The sequence below is a fragment of the Cyrtonyx montezumae genome, unplaced genomic scaffold (genome assembly GCF_038088225.1).
Source record: "Cyrtonyx montezumae isolate F1298 unplaced genomic scaffold, pur_monq_1.0 scaffold_3, whole genome shotgun sequence".
NCBI classification, from domain to species: domain Eukaryota; kingdom Metazoa; phylum Chordata; class Aves; order Galliformes; family Odontophoridae; genus Cyrtonyx; species Cyrtonyx montezumae.
The window spans coordinates 46542947-46553294 of record NW_027072034.1 but is presented as its reverse complement, the minus strand read 5'-3'; positions in this window follow the sequence as shown (position 1 = coordinate 46553294).

The following is a 10348-nucleotide window of genomic DNA, read 5'->3' as shown; positions in this document are numbered from 1 at the left end:
ATGTGAAACAAAGGCACAGTTTCCCTCACTGAACTGCAGGATTCATAGATGACCTCTGCTCTATCGGTGACTGTGAGTGTGGAAGTACATACATCTGCTTGTCTCGGTAACTTTGAACTTCCATGAAGAAATGCATTTCCATCAAAGCTGTACATGCATCAAATGGAGAAATAAGTTCTTTTCCTCTGGAGTTTTAATTTGGGTAAAGGAAGAGTCTTGAGACAAGGAATTCTGCATTTTCTAGTGTTCTTTTTTCTTCAGAATAAACAAAAAAAAAACCTCAGCAAGACTCACTGTAAGGACCAATAGTCAGAAACACCACACCTTATCCTTTCTGCTGCCCTGCCTTCAGCCCTCCTCTCCATGACCCGCAGCACTGAGAAGCCTCTCCACAAATTTTTTGACTTCTCAAATACCCATGTCCCATCCTCCTGTGCTTGACTTTTTGCTAGGAAACAACAACTTTAGCCTCCTCCCTGTCCCCACATAAACCTGCCTTTGGCAGTGCCCATTAAGAACTGAAACAATTCCTGCAGGCAATGGGACTTACTCCTCTACGCAAGGCACTGTGCTTACCATCCAAGTCAAGTGCCCAATGAAATTTGTAATTACTGTTGGAATTGCAAAGACTTCACTGGGGCAAAAGAGCAATGATTTTAAAATTCAGCTGATGCCTTTTTGCTGATGCCTTACTGTAGATATTCGTATCTGATTAGCTGTCCATTAGCATTAATGTCTACTTTGTCATTAGTGCTGCAAAACATAGGCTCTCTTTGAGCTGAATATCCTTGTTTCTGATTATGTTTGCTCAGACATATTAGAATTCCTGTTGCAAAACTGAATTTCATTTTGTTACATTCTAGAAGGACCATCTAATCTCTGATCTCTCTGCTGCAGCATTTTGATATGATGACAGTCCTTTGCAGCCATTTTTGACTTATTACCTTCTGGGAATTTAATTACCATGCTATTTACCACTACCCTCCCTTGAAATGGCTGGAAGAATCAAAACACACAGAAGAAATGAGTATTTTTGTTTGCCTATCTCAGTGACCACAGAGGGCTTCATTGGACCATACGTTATATTCAGCAGTGACAGTTACACAGTGAAAAATGATGGTGGGGGTGGCTTGGGGTAACAGCATCACAGTGCTGAGCTGAGATCCATCCAGTACCTCATGCTGGGGCTGTAATAGCTGTTGGAAGAGAGAATCTGTGAGCACTGGTAGGCAGTTTGCTCTCTCGTAGAGCATGTTGTCCTCCTCATCCATGTTGTCTTAGATTTCATTTAATTAATTAGGTATCAATAAGGAATATGTTTGCTTGAGTAAGGGTTATTTGACCCTTGCCTACATAATCAATGTGAATCATGAGAATTATATTTAATTGTATTATTTTCAGGAGGAGAAACACAAGACATAACCCTAACACATGTGCTTCTTATGTTTTCTGATGGACTTTGCATACAGTATAAGTATTCTGTAATAGTCAGTGTACCAGTGAAAAAGAAAAGTGCACATGAGACAGAAGTTTGGAAATTGAGCTTTTCAAAGAGAAATGCATTTTTGTATTGAAAAACAAAACAGAAAAGAGTAGGGCTTCAAGGGAAAAGAGAGGCAGCATGCTTATGACCTAGTTACAATGCAGTACCTTTCTTTTCTGCTAAGTGCATTGATTTCTTGGTCACACTCTTATAATGTAAATAGGGCAGTTGAAGATAAACTTCCTCTTCTTAGTTACAAGCAGGTTTTAAAAAAGTAAAAAAATAAAAATAAAAATTGATAGTACATGTAATTCACATCAAGTCAAACCATGAGGTTTTTTTTGTTTGTTTGGGTTTTCACCACCCATCCCAAAAGAAGATCTTGTGTGTCTCCAACTTTAATAGAATATGAGGATGCTGAATTCAGGGAAGTAATTTTCATGGATTGCAGCTTTCTTTTATGCATCAAAATCCTTCTTTTCTTTTTTTCTTTTTTTTTTTTTTTTAAGCATATAAACGTGGGAACTCTAGCATTTCTTATGTCTGGAAGGCAAAGGATTCTTAGCTGCTGTTGACACATTCATATACAAAGCAGTAACCTGCAGGAAGATGGCTCCTTTGTGAAATTCAGCTTTATCAAAGCAGACAGCTGTCAGCTTCTTACCCACAGTACACATGAGAAGTTATGCCCCAACCCCCTTATGTTGTACCAGGGATTATCTCAGAGTTTCTGGGTGCTCTCAGTCCTTTCCTCCCACAGAGCAGACACATGAGGGGCAGCTGGCAAAGCACCCTTTCAAACTTTTAAGGTATGTCCACATCTTTTCAAGGTGGGGACCATCCTCTGTTCTGGTCCAAAATGTCCCTCTCTACCTTCAGCTTCACAGCTCGTAAGTTGTGCCTCAGAGACCTGTGTGCCATGAAGTGTGTGGGAGCAAGGGCCCACCAAAACTCTTGGGATGGAGATCAGCCACCAGCCCACCTCATAGGTTTTTGCAGGCAGAGCACATCAGCTGTGGTTCTTCAGCTCTAACTCTAAGAGGACATAGAATAAGGTCAGAGGTGACCATGCCAGCCCTGCTGCACATGTCCCAGCACTTGTCTTCTTGAGCACAGTGCAGATACTTGGTGTAAGTGACGGCTAGAGTCTAAGTCATGGCTGGACCACAGATGGTTCATTGTAACCTCTGCAGGGCTGCATTACAACCCCAGTAAACCCCAAGCTGTCTGAAATATGGCTATAAGGCTATGAGAGATCAAGCACTAGGCTGTCTCATGACAAAATCATGACATTAAATGGTGAAATAGGCAGCTATTGAAAAAGGTACAGGGTGAACCTTAGACTGAAAGGTAGAATTCTAGCTTTCATGGTCACAATAGACCCCATAGGTTCTATATTTCTATCCTTTCCAGACTAAAGGAACTTGAGATTTTGGTATGGGAGAAAAAGAAAGTAGCATGTTTTATTCTATTTTTTTCCTCCTTTCTGCCTACCCCTCAGTGACACCACTGGGGTGTAATTGAATTATTCATAAATCACTTTCCACTGTGTAGCCTGAAAGTGGCCACACTTAACAAGTCAGACTTCCCCTCAAGCTGTCTGTAGTTTCTGCTTGTCTTCCCCCATGGACACTGAGGACAGAAAGAAGGCAACCTCCTGCTGCTTAGGATCCACAGGCATAATTCAAACACCACAATTGCAATCTGCACTGGGCAGTGGCTTGATAAAATGGGGGAGAGCCATGAGACAGCAATTTCACTTCCTCTGCGCTTTGCTGCTTCTTCTGCACATGATATTTAAAGAGCATTATGGGATTCTGTGCACTTAATAACAGCTTCTGCAGAAGGATTTGGTTGCTGAATACAAATAAGTAGCTATGTGATTAGGTTTCATGCATTTTTGGTACATTTTATTACATTTTCCATTACATTTTTTTAAAGGAGAGAATTCAAACAGGGTGGAAATGCTTTCTCAGCCAACAGCCTTATTGCCAACCTTCTATCACGCAAACTTCCAGAATAATGCCTGTCCTTCAAGATGTGTGGTTGATTTTTAAATTGCAAAGAACTATTTTTCATAAGAGTGATATTTGAGGAATCCTGCCACCATCATCTCAGATTATCTCAGCTTGAAAAGTCAGATGCCTAGGCAAATACTGGCTACTCAGATGTTGGTAGCATTTAATTTCTGCTTACAGCTGGAAGGAGAAAACTGTCACTCTTTACCTCCCTGCACCATTCCCTTACCTGACAGCTTCTCTCCCTCTAAACTGCCTGCCTTCTCCACTCCTCTCCGCTCAGTCTCCCAGTCTCACTTTTTCTCCATCAAACACATGGAGACTTTTCTTACCTTGCCCTCACCATTTCCATTTCATCCTGCTGTGTTCTCAGCAGACTCCATTTAATGTCCCACTCTGTTTTGTCTTGCTCCATAAGTCTCTACACTCTAAGTCTCTGCATCTTTGTTCACCTTTCTCCTTTCTGTCTTATCCCTATCTACAACATACCTTCTAACCCAATTGCCTTTTTGCTGCCACCCCCATGCTCTTGTCTCACTGCCTTCCACTTCTCTTCTGGATATTTCGTGGATTGAGGAAAACATTATCATGACAGTGTAATTGCCTAGGGAGTAAACATACATTTCTATTGCAGAGGATCTGCCCTTGTAACACACATTCTACATCTCAGGCGTGGTTGCTTCATATCCATCAGCACATCTGGAACTAAATTTAAAATATATGCTCAGTAATGGGGCCAAAATGTTGCCGTGGTGAAATAACAAGAGGAAGGATCAAGAATAAGACATTGCAAAATGAGACTTTGACAGCGAAAAATGTCCCACATCGAATTAAAAATTCAAACTACCCCAGTAGTATGTCTCCCATTTTGACCAAAACAAATGAGTTTTTGTTCCTATGCTATCAGATTATCTTCAGCATTTGAGACTAGGATGATCCAGAAAGGGAGCACCTGCTGTTTTTTCTTGTTTTTGTTGTTGTTTGTTTTTTTCTTTTCTGATTTACTGAGCTTTGTATCTTTGGGATGGTAGGTTTTACACCTACCTCATATTTAGCTCTCCTTACAGCTTGCCTATGAAGGGCATGCAGCTGTATCCAGCCCCAATTGCTCTTCATATCTGTTGGGACTGTGACTGAAAGGCACAAACTTACTGAAGGGCAAAAACTACAGGCAGGAAAGCTTTGGCTGTTCATTGACAAAACCTCTATAGCATTGGAGTCTGTGAAGAGAACCAAGAGATTGCTGGGGGAACCCAGAGAGCCTCTACTGTGGGGAGGGGTTGAGAAGAGGTTGAAATAACATCTCTCAGAATTGGCATCTGTAGAAAATCCTGCCCCAAAACAGAGAATATTCTGAATGACATCCTGCAGCCCTGACATGCCTATTTTCTAAGAATCTGCTCGTAGGCTTTCTTGTAGGCATTTCTTTGAAATGTCAAGTAGTTTATTTCTACTTATCTTTGCATAACTCTCCACTCCTTTTAAAAGCATATGTATTACAATGTTACTGTGTATGTTTTCAGAAATGCTCAGATTTAGTTGCCAAATACTGACTTATAACTTAAAATTTCTTGTTTAAGCATCTGGATTATTTCTATTTTACACCTAACTAAACATTTTCTATTATCCCTCTCACAAGGTTGAATTACATGTAGAATCTCAAAATTGCATTCATTTCACTATAACTTCTATAAATTTTTAATGTTCTGGTCAACTTATCTGCCTGATAACTTAATTGCTCCTTCACTCTTACCAACAAGCTGCAGCGGACTGCAGCTTCTGACTGATCCCTGACCTCTTTTCTTTCTAATTCCTTCCATTTAAAGTGGGTTGTTTTTCATGAAATTTTGTATTATATGCAAATGAACATTGCCATTTTTTAATATATTTTCCTTCTAATAATGTCTAACAACTTCTTTTTCTTCTAGCAGGTTATCAGAGTTTTTCAGCTCTTGTTCAAAAGCTATTCCAATACTTCTTCAGCACAAGCCCTATTAAATTGTCAATATATGCAGCATAAAAATATGTAACCCACATGTCTGAGAGACACTTTTCCTTTGCATTCTGGTGTATGACATTTCAGGTACTCCACCCCATCTTGTATGTTAGTATCTGAAGCAGCCACTCTGATACATGTGGAAAAATGAAACTGAGTCACAATCAGTACTCAAGAAAACAACTGCATGGCCTGCATGGCACAATGTCACCTACCTTCAGAGTTTACATGTCTGAACACAAGTACACTCTTAAACAGTCCATTCATGAAGTCCTTTTAGAGAAGAAGATGATATAAAAGAGCCAGAAGATTTTTGTAAAGGCAAACAATTTCAAACTGATTTAACTTTCCTCCCTGAAGGAGTTCTCAAGCAAGACACAAGTGCAGTATTGAAGTTATTCAGCTTTTTTACAGTCTTGCACAACATTTTCTTAAGAACCTTGGAAAACACAGTCTTGATAGTATTTTTAAATGGATCCAGGACTAGCTGAAAAGCCTTACAGAAGGAGTAGTTATGGATGTTTCAATGTGGGAAGGCATTTCCAGTGAGGTCTGTCCTGATTATGATTCTATGAAATATTGTCTGTGATGCCTTACATGATATTATAGGCTGTATGCTTATGAAATCTGAACTTACTCCCAAGTTGACAGGGGTTGAAAGCATCTCAAAGGACAAGATAAGAATTCAAAGTAGTCTTGATAAATTGAAAAAACTGAAATCAATAAGATGAAATTCAGCAAAGACAAGTGCAAAGTGGTACACTTAGCAAGGAGAAATCAAATGCACAAATACAAAATGAGGAATAACCGGGTGAAGCAGCATCTCTGCCAGAAGATGCCCTGGGGGCATTGTGTACTGTGAGTTGAATATGAATTAATAATAGGATCCTGCCTTAAAAAGGCTGATGACATTCCCATATGTATTAATATAAGTTATTACAGGATGCATTTTTTTTCATTTACTTGGTATTGGCTAAGTCACTGCATTCCACTCTGGACAACAGATTTAGTGGAAGAGAAAATCAGTCCAGAAGAAAGAGGAGAATCGTAGAATGTTATCTATATAAACCAAGACTGAAAAGATATTTTGTGAGAACAAAGACTATTTTCAAATTTATTAAAAAGTCAAAATTAAATGATTAAATCAATTGAAGAGGATAAGAAAAGGTGCTGTTGGCTTAATTTGCAGAAAGAGACAATCAAAGATGAGATTAATAGAAGTGAATTAAGATGATAGTTAAGAACTGTATTGTGCAATCTCTTCATTGTGGCACATGATATTGTAGGAAACTTTTAACTCTGACTGGAGAATTATCTTCTAGTGCTGGCCTAGGTATACCTAGGAAAATTAATTGAGTCTGTTGTTCCTCAGCACTCTCTGACTTCACACTGTAAAACTTCAACTCCAATTTCAGTTCTTCAGCAGTTATCTATCTCAACTACTAATTTTAACAACAACAACAAAAACTTGGAGATAAGGGGTGAACTGAAAGTTCTCTCTTTAAAATTGTCTTGATAAAATGCTGACACAAGGGTCAGTTACTTCTTGGGCATACATCGTAGTGTTGGACAAATACAGAATAAAGTCACAACCTGCTAGATCTACAATTTGAGAGAAAATGAATACAGGTAGGTGGAGGTGCAGAAGAACTTCAGAATAAAATGTTAATCAGCATAGGCAGTGGTACAAGCACAGGAGTAGTATATTTATTGTCAAGTTTTGTAGGTGTTGCAGCCAAAATAAAAAAGTACCTTTACAGAGCAGACTTTACCTAACACTAGGATAGGGGAGGGGGGGGGAATGAAATTTTTGTTTGAAAAGGTAAAAGGCAAGCAACCTAGAGTGGTAGCTGGGCCCAACAGAAGAATGTGAATTAATTTAGATGTTGAGAAGTGATTGGTTACAGGAAGAGACCTTGAGAAAAGTGTGAATGCCTGTACAATAGAGGGTTAATGCATCTAAAAACAGACAAGGATACTATAGTTAAGGTGCCAGGTTGGGAATACCATATATACAGCAGCATTCTAGATGGATGAGAGGTAGAAAGGTTGCCTTTTCTGAAGATGTGAGTTGACATCTTAGATCTTGAACAAGCATTTCAGTTGTATGGATGGATAAGAAGAGCTGTAACTCTGACACATTTTGTGGAAGATACTTTCACAGTCGTGATGTGTGAGCTGAAAGATAATTTAGGTAATACTCATGTAAAAAGTAAGTAAGAGTAGTAAGAGTAAAAAGTAGTCAGAGTGCTAAGAAATTGGCTTTTAAAATACTAAGCTTGTATTGGAAGTGCAAGACAGATCTGGGGCAGAGAACTAAATTTCTAGGTCATTTGCCCTTGCTTCTAAAACACACTACCATTTCTGCCCATCCACAATCAAGATAATTCTTCACCTGCAGGAACTTTTCTGAAGACAGAAAGTGTAGAGAGATCTCCACATAATATCCAGAGAAAAGATAAAACAATCACCTAGAAGAACTAAGATGTAGTAACAAAAACAGGAGAGGAAAGATTCAAAGAAGCCAGTAGAAATCAAGAGGAATATCACAAGGAATCTGACAAATGAAGTTAGCTATTACTGAGTACAATTTCTCAGGGTCAAGTAGATAATCCACTTCCTAGAAACTGAAGCTATAATCTCTCTGGCAGCTTGTTCCAGCATCTCACTACACTCTCAGAGAAAAACTTCCCCTGGACATCTAATCTAAATCCCCTTTCCCTTAGTTTAAAACTATTCCTCCTTGCCCTATCACTATCTACCCATGCAAAAAGTTGATTTCCCTTCTTTTAAATACCATAATTCTACAGTGAGGTGTCCCCAGAGTCCTCTCCAGACTGAACAAGACCAGCTCCCTTAGTCTCTCTTCATAGAAGAGGTGCTCCAGGTGCTTCTGATCATCCTTGTGGCCTCCCCTGGCTCTACGCCAACAGCTCTGCATCTTTTCTGAGCTGGAGGTCCCAGATCTGGACAAAGCATTCCAGATGGGACACCATGAGGGCAGAGCACAGTGGGACTATCACCTCCCTCAACCTTCTGACCACTCCTCTTTTGATGCAGCCCAGGATACTGTTGGCTTTCTGTGCTGCAGCACGCACTGCTGGCTCATGTTAAGTTTTTCAGCTACTATGATCCTTCTCTGCAGGGTTGCTCTTGGTGAGTTCTTCTCCTGGTCTGTATACATACCCAAGATTGCCCTGACCCAAATGCAGCACCTTACACTTGGTTTTCTTGGATCTCTTTAGGTCCACATGTTTATTTTTTTACTCACCTGAATTATTTTAGGAATATTGCTTATTGTTTGCTGATGGAAAGACTAGTGATTATTAGCCTGCACTGATGATACAATGCCAGGAGGAGTGGCTGACTCATCAGAAGGCTGTGCTATCATTCAACAAGACCTAGACAGCCTGGAGAGTTGGGCAGGGAAGAACTTGATGAGGTTTTACAAGAGCAAGGACAGAGTCTTGTACCTGGGGAGGAATAACAGCATGCATCAGTACAGGTTAGGGAATGATTTGCTGAAGATGAGCTCTGTGGAGAAGGAGCTGGAGGTCCTGGTGAACAACAGGTTGGCCATGAGACAACAGAGTGCCCTTGTAGCCAAGAAGGCCAATGTGATCATGATGTGCATTAAAAAGAGTGTGGTCAGCAGATTGAGGGATGTGATCCTCTGCCTCTATTCTGCCCTGGTGAGGCCACATTTAGACTACTGTCTCGAGTTCTGGGCTCCCCAGTTCAAAAATGTCAGGGATGTCCTACAAGGAGTCTAGTGGTGGGCGACAAAGGTGACTAAGGGCCTGGACCATCTCCAATATGAGGAAAGGCTAAGTAACCTGGATCTGTTCAGCCTAGGGAAAAGAAGACAGAGAGGGAATCTGATAAATGTTTTTAAATATCTAAAGTGTGGTGGAAGGCGAATGGACGAGGCCAGACTCTTCTCAGTAGTGTATAGTGATAGGACAAGGAGTAAAGTCCTAAAATTTGAACAGAGGAAGTTCTGCCCTAACGTGTGGAAGAACCTCTTTACAGTAAGGGTGGTGGAGCATTGGAACAGGCTGTTCAGAGAGGTTGTGGAGCCTCCTGTGGAGATATTCAAGACTCATCTGGACCCTTACATGTGTGACCTATTGTAGGGTACCTGCTTTGGCAGAGGAGCTGGACTCAATTATTTTTTGAGGTCACTTCCAACCTCTGCTATTCTGTGATTCTGTGATACATACTATGAAATAAAACTGATTTTACAGATTGTGCAATGAAGATGTACAGCATGTAGCATTTTAGCCTCTCAGGGGGACCCAGAATTCTTCTGTAAGACAGCTGTTCTCTTTTCATAATTAATAGACTTATTATTTCTGATCTTCTTATCTGATATTTTTTTATTGAAAATCTACTTTTTTTTTTTTAATTTCTCTGCATATTCCCTAGCTGTGAATAATGAAAAAATTAAGAGTGTGACTGCGGTATGAGGACACAGAGCAGGAAGAAGAGCTGAGTCATGGTAAGCGTGTGGTCTTCTCCCTCTGTCGTGCTTCTCACACGGGCTCCCCGCATCACCAGCACTGGCTCTGCTCCACAGACAGGAAGGCAGCATAGCAGCTGCCTACATGCAGACACAAATCTTACAAGGTTCAAGGTCTCTCCTTTTTACCCAGGGAGATTATTTCTGTTTGCAGAGTTCCTTGTATGCTCTAAAAAAAGTCGAATATGTTCTTGCCATCTGCATTAAAATGCAGCTCTGAATTTTATAAATTGATGTCCAAATCATGAAATAAGATGACAGTTGGAAAGGGAACCAAGAACTGCTTGTTCCAGCTTGAGAGTCTCTTTTCTAGGTGTAGTTTTCTCAAT